The sequence below is a fragment of the Cryptotermes secundus genome, unplaced genomic scaffold (genome assembly GCF_002891405.2).
Source record: "Cryptotermes secundus unplaced genomic scaffold, Csec_1.0 scaffold465, whole genome shotgun sequence".
In the NCBI taxonomy this organism is placed as follows: domain Eukaryota; kingdom Metazoa; phylum Arthropoda; class Insecta; order Blattodea; family Kalotermitidae; genus Cryptotermes; species Cryptotermes secundus.
Genome location: NW_019738964.1, coordinates 359,301 through 369,744, shown reverse-complemented (window position 1 = coordinate 369,744; position 10,444 = coordinate 359,301). Strand labels below are relative to the sequence as shown.

General features: G+C 39.7%; 1 long non-coding RNA gene across 1 annotated transcript in view; it reads right to left on the bottom strand.

Moving 5' to 3' along the window:
• Positions 1-10,444, bottom strand: part of LOC111871469 — a 398,884-nt gene that overhangs the window by 80,401 nt on the left and 308,039 nt on the right. The gene's annotated exons all lie outside the window — the stretch shown is intronic.

Here is a 10,444-nt window from a genome sequence, read left to right as displayed (position 1 = left end):
TCGGTTAATACCACATATACACGGTGCCAAATCCCAGAAGACTGCTTTCTTCATACTTCATTTTACTATTGCTTATAGGATATTTTTTGCGCTATTTAGATATAGGATACATACACATGTACAGGATCTACTTTCAGTGTGTATAATTCTAAAGCTTAATTTTATATAAATTAAGACCCAAGTTCTTACAAAATTCTGCATTATATTCAACAAACTCTGCCATTAACAGTTTTTAACGTACCTCCATATTCATGATTCCGGCAAAAACTTGGTTCGTTCTTAGTGATTTTTATTCAGTCAGCACTGTGCCCCAAAGAGTTCCGACGTGAAGTCATTTTCCCGACGTTAAATTGTGAAGAAGCGGGAAACAGAGAGCCGTTATCACATGATGGTCTTCCTCAATGTTCTTAGTTTTTGCCGTAATCAATATTACATTTAAGAACAGAAATCTAGTCCTGAAGTAGTTAACGAAACTTCTTTTAAAACTTCGAAATTACTTCTTGAAATACAACTGTTTTGCCTCCACACAGAATAAAAAGAGTTCTGTTTTCTCATCTATTGATCTTCGGTTTTATTTTTAAAAAGTTCTACGTTTAGCCTTTAAGAACGCGTTTAGAGTATTAGCTAACATGGCGCTCAATTAATTGTAAACGTTTTATTTTACATAATCTTTATAAAAATGCACTTGATAGAAATTCTAGTCTCAAGACAGTTGAAAAAGAACATGTTTTTTTTTCATTTACGTTCACATTCCTATGAGATTACATAACTTTTACTTTTCTTCGTGGAAGACTTATAAATTCCGCGCGTAGGCGCATGCTTGCTAAGAATAAGAAACATCAAATCTTGTTGAATTACTGCCACTTTATCAAACAGTATATCATTTCGCAACCTCTACACAATTACTAACTAGTAAAGGGTGACAAATACTCTTCAATAACATTCAGGTCATGAGCGAGAATCGAAATCGCAGTTCCAGAACACGTTCCAACAAAATACTTTAAAACGCCATCAAATCCCATCGCAGTTAATATAAAGTTACCTGTTAGGCTCAGTGGCCGCCGTGCCGAGTGGATCCAGCTAGACTTCACACCCCACTAAGCGAATTAAAAAAAAAAAGCGAAGACGTTATCAACAATAGAGACCGTGTTTTCCGTGGTGTCCGTGCAGAGTTCTTATAAGAGAAGTAAATGCAGTGACAGAGTTAGTTCAGGAGCAGTTACGAGTCAGTCGTAAGCTGGAGGAGTGAGTCCAGAAGAATTTATACTTCCGAGTTTCAAGAGTGACTGAAGACGAACTAGCAAGAAGACTTCATGGTGATCTGAAGTGCTGGTTTCTGTGTCGAGATCCGTTGCAAGGATACGATTAGTGAAGACTGAGAATCCTAGTGCGTGTGCAACGGTGAACTGCAAATTGTGTAAATCAGCGATTGCGCTGTGAAAGTGTGATTATGAGAACTGCTAACCGAAGTGCTAATAAACGCAATCATCCGAACTAGAACCCGTCACTTTCGTCACGCGTCCCCATACACGTGACAATACGTATCACTTCAGTAATCCCAAACCTACATCGAAATCGCATAATGCATTTTCTTTTGTGGACCTTGTACACGAACTTACCACGTAACATACTTTATGGGTGTCCTTAAGATCTATTCATTTTGCTTGTAACATCCATCGATGTGGACAATACTTAACGAAATGCAAGGAAAAATAATGACTCTTATCCAGTGCAAGAGTAGTCACTTAGAGTCTATTTTTTCCGTCTATAACGGAACAATTCACAACACTTATTCACAGTAGTCGTTATGTGTATAAAATGATATTAAAATAATTAAACTATTTGAATATATATGCATTATCACAATGCTACATGTTTCGCCCACATGAGGCCATCTTCAGGGAACACTTTTATAAGGAGTCTAATGCACTGCGCACTAATCGAATATCATTCTTTACGTTACGTCATTCGTGTTTCCTTCTTCATATATTTTTTGAAAAAGCGGCTGTTTCTGTCCTTCACTGTTCTGTTGTTTTCTTGATTGTGCGTATCACGTGTCCCTCTGCGTTCTCTGTGGAGGGCCCTTGTAAACACGGTAATGAACCTTGGGGTTCCATAAATGCTGGGAAATTCTTGAGTAGTTGCACAATTGGCGGCTCCTCAAGAAGGGCTCAGCTCCATTAGTAAGTAAGTAAGTAAGTAAGTAAGTAAGTAAGTAAGGTGTATGGTCAATTAAATATTTTGAAATGCGTTCAGGTACCCTTCTTTCAACACGACGAATCCAATTAAGTCTATAATCCCGATTTCCGAATTTTAAATTGAATACATTTATCTCGTTTCTAACTTCATCCTTTACTGTGTATCCTACTCCATTCCTCTGCATTTTCTCAATGTCCATATTTCAGAGCCTCTCTGTTAATGTGACGCCAAAGTTTTATCCAAGTTAATATGAGTCTTCTTCCTGTACCTTTTATTAAACTCTCTCCTTGCGGTATCACATATGCTATTACATTTATTCACCTTCCTTTCCAAATGTTGAATCTAAAATTTCAAATAATGCACCCTAAATAATTAAAACTGATTTCTTTTCTCAATGGCTTTATTACACCTAACAACTTTTTATCTTATGTGGTTGTTGTCTTTAAGAGCCGTTGATTTAGTTTTCTTCGTTTATATAGTTAAATTATATTCTTTAAGTATTTATTAATTAATTAATTCCCTTAGTGGGGGGTGGAGTCCAACTGGGTCCACTCGGCACAGCGGCCACTGATTGGCCTATTGTACCTGCCCCTGGTCATTATGATGATGGAGAATTTGGTGGAATGAAGATTGGCAGGGGTAACCGAAGTACTCGGAGAAAACTCGCCCCAGCGCCACTCTGTCCACCACTAATCCCACTTGACCAGACTCGGGATCGAATCCGGGCCGCCGCGGTGGGAAGCCAGCGACTAACCGCTTGAGCTATGGCGCGGCCTCTTTGACTATTTAATTAATCTATACACACTTTTTCGTATATTATCTTAATTTTCTGCTATTATCACCTGATCATCAGAAAATAAAACTGCATTAAGTTTCAATACTGGTTTTAGAATATTCTGATAAAGGTTCTGCTGCCAGATGGGAGTAGTGAAATTCTCTCTCTGACTGCTTCACCCGCAGGGAAAGAGCCTCTGGTACAAACTGAACAAGTCACAACATTTTCACGGTCTCTTCAGACCGGCACACAAGCGGGGGGCATTAGCACTCTGATATGCAGGTACATATGAGTCACTTGAACACTATTAATACCTGTTATCCTCCTGCGGTATGTACAGGATGGCGTGCCCACCGCGCACACGAATGGTGTTGAATTCTTCACCAAAACACCCTGAATTCATTATCCGAAATCAATAAGACGCACTCTGAATTTCGGGACGTCAGTGGGTGAGACGCTATTTGCAGGTAGGCCTGCCAACGGGGATATATGGTATGCAATTCGTTAGAATTGTTATTGCCATGAACTATCTAAAATGTCCCTGATTTACGGTGCAACATATTTCTTTGTAATTTTATCCTTTATTTATAAAATATTAACAATAAGAAATTTCAATATAAACCGATGCATTTCCACCAGTTGCTTCATATTCATTAGCCACTCCGTCACCGACGGCATACAGTCTCTATAATGGGAGTGCCGCTGTATAACAGGTACAAGAATACGGAATAATAATGGCAGTACAGAAACTTTCAGCAACACTTCTCTCTCCGTGTTACTGAAACACCAACGTCCACGGGGTACGGGCTACCAACAAAGCAAATTTCATATCATTTCACTTTCTTTCCACTTCAGTGAAGAGCATCATACTGTAACGTGTATGGTGGTACACGTGACGAAAATAACGGGTTCTAGTTAGGCTGATTGGATTTATTAGCACTTCAGACATAAGTTCTCATAATTACAATTAATACAGCGCTATCCATGACTTACACAATTTACAGTTCACCGTTGCACACGCACTAGGACTCTCATTTTCCACTAGTCCTTTCCTAGCAACGGATCTCAACACAGAAATTAGCACTTAAAATCTCTGTGAAGTCTTCTTGCTATTTCGTCTTCAATCGTACTGGAGCCTTGGAAGTAAAAATTCTTCTAGACTCACTCCTCCAGCTTATGACTGACTCGAAACTGCCCTGAACTAACTCTGTCACGGCATTCTCTTCTCTTATAAACACTCTTCACAGACCCCACGGAAAACACCGTCTCTATTGTCGCTGACATCACCGCTTACGTGGAGTGTGTTCACCAAGCCGGTGCTTAAAAACGGGTTGCATAACCCCGTTTCTCCACCGCTGCTCGGCGCGGATGACATAAAAAACAACCTAATCTATTGTTGCGTGTTGGACTGTATTTACAGAGCTGTTGCCTGGCAAAGCGTTGAACAAATTCGTTACAACACTCCCTCACACTTCTCTCTCCTTTTCTTTTCACTCCAATAAAGAACAGTATATTCTGCTAACGCAAACAGTAACATGACAGTCTGTATCAGTGCGTTGCTGTATTTACTTACAATACCCGCAGTCTGCTTCTACCGGTTCTCACGGTCTCTTCGCTTGCGGATTTCTTATATTTTTCCTTCTACCCTGAAGATGGAGGCGATACGTTCCTCCGAAACGTCGGTTAACACCACATATACACGGTGCCAAATCCCAGAAGACTGCTTTCTTTATACTTAAATGTGGTAAAATTACTTTGAGATCTCTTTCTCTTTTGTTTATATGGATTCTGTAGGGCATGCAACAGATGCGACAAGAAATTCGGTGCCAGAAACTTCTTCCCTCCGCCATATTGGTTTCGTTATTTCTTAGTTTACTGACCGACACTTCTCTACTGGAATGCAGACTCGACTGTGAATATGTACCTATGGAATCTTTGTCTTTCATTCAGAAGAACCGCTGCATTTACAGAGGAATGTCCGTGAGAAAGGTAAGACACGGTAACCAAACTCTGGGACTGGAATCAAATCTGTGACTTCAAGAATGTGAAACGCCTACAAGTAGCCAGCAGCACCCGTTCTACTACTCTGGTCATGTGAATGTGATATGTGTAGGCTTCTGAAAAGCAACATTCTGTAAAATGTTTTTGGTATGTGTACTATGAGAGGAATGAGACTGAAAGAAGAGGAAAATCAGAATAAATAAATGCATTTTTAAGCTTGGTTTCGCACATGCCGTTGCAAATATTTTGATATGAGTACAATACTGGACTGTTTTTTTTTTTTTTTTAATTTTCTACCCAAGAACGTAGTAACAGGCCTAACTGTAATTTAGATATAAAACGGAATAATGACGCGTCACGCTGTGTCAGACTTGTAGAAAATATGCAAGGTCTGTCAGACTTTTAGACGAAACTTCCACGACTTTTAGACATAACACTTTTTTTTTCTAATCGCCGACCAATTAGTGTCTGAGAATTGAGGTTTTCACGCCGGTCACTGTGAGGATGTGGCGCTGTTTAGTCTGGTAGATATTTAAACACCTTTCGGAGGAACTTTCTATTTTCATCTTCAACGCAAAACAGTAGCATGCTTGCTTATTTGCCCTCAACGCTCTTCGGGAATTCTGAAAACCTCGAGGACTCTTCAGTTTGACGATGAGATTGCCATTCAAGTATTTTTTCGTATCTTTCTTTTGGCGCCGTCATAAACATCGCAATAAAATATTTTTCTCTCTCTCTCCTCTTGCTCTCACGTTGGAGCACAGGGCTGATTTCTCTGTTTCATGAACATTTTACAGACGGTAGTCCTCCTTGGACGGGTGATCAGCTCGTCGCAATGCCTCTACATAGATACAAGGCAACACAAACACAGAATAATCGCATACATACACCAAATATCCATGCCTTGTGTGGGATTCGAACCTACGAACCCGGCTTCCGAGGAAGCGAAGACAGTACACGCCTTAGACCGCTCGGCTACCGTGACCGGCCAATAAAATATTAGCTTGACTCACTGAAGAAGCTTTAAAATGGTTAGGTCTGACTGAATAGATTGTACTTCTTAAAGCACTACTTACATAAAATTAACTAATCGTGACTACAGCCTCTTGGAGAAAGACGTGTGTGTCGGTACACAATCAGGGTCCAAATACTTGTCCTTTGGATGGGAGTTGCCGTCTGAATGTTATAATTTTCCTAATCAGGAATCAACATACGCCACCTTTTCTGGATCAGATTTCATCGAAGCTGGGAAAACTATTAGTGGGTACACTACCCAGAGGAGAAGATTCATCACGTGAATTTGAGAATATCCGCTATTCCAGTCACCAATGGTAACAGAAACAACGTAAGCATTTCTGTGTAAGGGCTTCGAAGCTGATGGACGACTTTTGTTAGTGAATTCCTTTCATCTATCGGAAGTCTACTATACAATTAACTTTCTTTCCGATCTCAATGTATAATATTATATGCAACATTCTCAGCCAGTTTCTACAACAAGTGGCTGATGCATTTCGGCCAGTGTAGGTCAATGTGGCTCAATAATCTGTTTAAAATTGATTTCTGTAAGTTTCTGTAAAATTTCCTTGTGTTACGTCGATGATTTCACAATTTGTTGTTATTATTATGGAGGTCTATACTTTCCCTTATTCGGGCTGTAGCGCCACAGAAAAAAAAAAATACTTTCCCTTGCTGTGCAGCGCAGGTCAGGTTTCCTAAAGCTATTCTCGAACAGTCATAACGTAATTTTATAGCCTCATGCATATGAAACAATCACACATCAATTACGACAAATTTAAAATTGCTAGCGAGTATATCAGTGTTTGATAATGATTAAATAATCATACAACCAGAAATGTTACTTCTCAAAGTGGCCATCTTCACGGGGTAATCCATACTAAAGTGATCTTGTTTACGTAAACTGATTTAAAATACTCGAGTAATTTAATTACGGCCTATATCAGACTTCACGTCCTTAAACAGTTTAAAGTAGTAATACGTTGCAAAAATGAGGAGCTTTGTAACTTGTGTTATTCGCTAAGCATAATGAGAATGATCAAGTCAAGGAGGATGAGATGGGCAGGGAATGTAACGCGCCACAGGGAGAAGAGGAAAAGTGGGAAAGCCAGAAGTAAAGGTACCCATAGGAGGACACAGACATAGGTGGGAAGATAATAATAATAATAATAATAATAATTCAATTCATTTTTATTTACGTGCAATAATAATAATAATAATAATAATAATAATATGACGTATCCTAGAGAAACAGAATTGGGCCATGCAGACTGGATTCATCCATCTCAGGATAGGGACCAGTGGAGGGCTCTTGTGAACACGGTAATGAAACTACGGGTTCCATAAAATGTTGGGAAGTTCCTGAGTAGCAGCAGAATTGGCGGCTCCTCAAGAAGAGCCCAGCTTCATGAAGTTAGTCAGTTGGTTACTATGCTGCAGTCCACTAACGGAGCGACGCGGATGCTTTCATGTTGTCTTGTCAATGTAATACCGAAAGTTGTGCTTTGTATGACATGCTCTAAACCTTCTGTGAAATGTTCTTGCAATATCTCTGTAGTGGCCTATATGGGTAGAAGTGATGATGCGGCAAAAGTTTCCTTAAGTACTGATTCACCCTGATGATGGCCAATTCAGGCCGAAATATATTGGGCTCTATTGTTTCCTAATCTTTAAGAAAACTGATACATTTCATGCTAAGTTTATGCTCATCTTCATCTAAACAGCGCAGCGAAAATAATGACCTCCATCAAATAATATTCCATTATTCGTAGTATTAGAGATAACAATTATAGCTCAATGAATAATCACATATTAGCGATAAATCCAGTAAAAGATGACAGTTATATACCTCGTCAAGCCATTACACAAATTCCTTTTATTTTAACCATTTTGGATTGTGCGTAATTAATATTTGGGTACCATAAAAGACAGAAATTCATGAGTAGGTGAGTGAATATTGCCTTCTCATGACATAATTCTACCCTGCTGAGTTACTCAGTCAATCGGCCGCGCCATAGCTCAAGCGGTTAGTAGCTGGCTTCCCATCGCGGCGGCCCGGGGTCGATCCCGGGGCTGGTCAAGTGGGATTTGTGGTGGACAAAGTGGCGCTGGGGCGGGTTTTCTCCGAGTACTTCGGTTTCCCCTGCCAATCTTCATTCCACCAAATTCTCCATCATCATAATCACCCGAGGCAGGCTACAATAGGCCAATTAGTGGACGCCGTGCCAAGTGGACCCAGTTGGACTCCACCCCCCACTAAGCGAATTTACTCAGTGATTCAGTTAGTTGGTTTATAATTGGCAAAGAGCTGAAGTTTCCAGTAAACTTAAACTTCAGTGCATAAACACTTTAGTATATGTACTTTGAATCAAGTGAGTAGAATGAATGTGTAATTAGACAGCCTCATCTCTCTGAACACTTTCTTCCATGATTCGTCTCCAAAACTACTTGATGTAATTTATATAATTTTGGAGTTTGTCGTCTGCAATAAAAGTTGTCATTTGAGTTCATAGCGATCCCTGTTGGTGCAACAGAACCCCTTGTTTTCATTAAACATTTTTAAAAGCTGATAATCGACAAAGTTTTTAACACGACATTAAACATCTAACTCATTAAGATAAGTACATTCCATTTTAATAATTTTTCGGTGCATTATTTAAGGTAATCCAAAAGAAATAATTTATGGTTACAAATTCTTATATCTATAGTTGATTTAATGTTGTAACGATTTTTGTCTATTTTTAATAAATGAGCATCAAATGAATGTCACAGAGCAAGAAACGCATTCGGAGTGACTGTGTAAAATCAAGTATAGAGCTTCCTATTCTTATTCTGGAGCATTTACTAGGAGCAGCGCAGGAAGAAGCGGCCGTTCGGTATAAATTAGAATAGAGAAAAGGGGGAAAGTCTGTAAAGAGAGCGACTAATATGAAGTGTATTTCTGAAAAATGCATTCACACCAGTAGCGTCAGGCCTTCTCAACAGTACGAACTTTGCCTAGAACTGAAAGTAACTAATAAGAATTAATTTCTTTTTAATTCGCTTAGTGGGGTGTGGAGTCCAACTGGGTCCACTCGGCACGGCGGCCACTGATTGGGCTATTGTAGCCTGATTATGATGATGGGAGAATTTGGTGGAATGAAGATTGGCAGGGGAAACCGAAGTACTCGGAGAAAACCCGCCCCAGCGCCACTTTGTCTACCACAAATCCCACTTGACGAGACCCGGGATCGAAGCCGGGCCGCCGCGGTGGGAAGCCAGCGACTAACCGCTTGAGCTATGGCGCGGCCGACCAACTAATAAGAAACTCTATCCTGAAAGCAAGGGAGGCATCATCAATATACCAGCAACACTCCTGCGCGTTACAGGACACATACGCGAATGGACCTCTGAATTATAAGAGCGTGCAGAAAAGTAACTGTGTACCAGAATTACCATGGAACAACTCACATCCACCTTAGTTGATTATTATTCTGAAGATGGAAGAAGTATGGCACCCCGAAAAGTTTGTACCCATTTCCCAGAGTGTATTTTATCATAATCCAGAAGTCCACAATATGCAGTTAAAGTAATCGTACGGGTAGATGAAATAATTTAAACGCTAATCATACGGCTCTTTTCAAAGAAAATGCTGTTTCGTAAAACAAGGAGTGTTCTCTTTTTCACAACTCGGTCCGTCATACCATGAAGAAAATAGGAACAGGAAGTGGAAATCTATTGATTCAGCACTTCTCTTTAGTTGCTAAGGCTCGTGTGCACCTTAAACCGATCGGACGCTGGAATAACCTGTAATGAAACCCACTATCTTTAAAAAAAAAACTCTGTTTCAATTCATCTATCATGTCGGATATAATGATAATCTGCCCGGTATGAAGGAAAGCAATGTGAGCCGTAATCCCCTGTGTGGACACGGCGCTGTAAGAACCGACGTCAGACCCGCGCCGCCGCTCCGTCCACAAGCGGCCCTTATCTCTATGCTGACACACAAACAAGATGGATGACAAGTTTTTACGTGTATTAAACCGATAGCTGATGACGTCACGAACCTCACTTCTTCCAGCTCTTTTTATTATTTTTATTTGAACTGAACCATCTTCACAGATCTGCAACACGCACGGCCCTCCGGCTGATAGAAATCGGTAAGTTAAAAACATTTTGAAATAAATGTCACATTTAAAAAATATAGCTAATTAAATTCATTTTGATGAGCCCTTCATTAAAAGATAATAGTCACTCATATGGTAATAAATTTGAAATTATTGATGGAATTTGAAATTTTACTTTGCGAAAGTAACAATATAAGAAGTTTCTCTCTTCCTTTGCGTACTGCTGTTCAGCTGCGTTTCAACCTACTGTAAAGGCCGTTATCGGGTAGTTTGACGCTATGCATTATAGAGTTTCGTCAATATTCATGCGTTAATATATTCTTGGAAGATTGATCATGAAATTTTATGT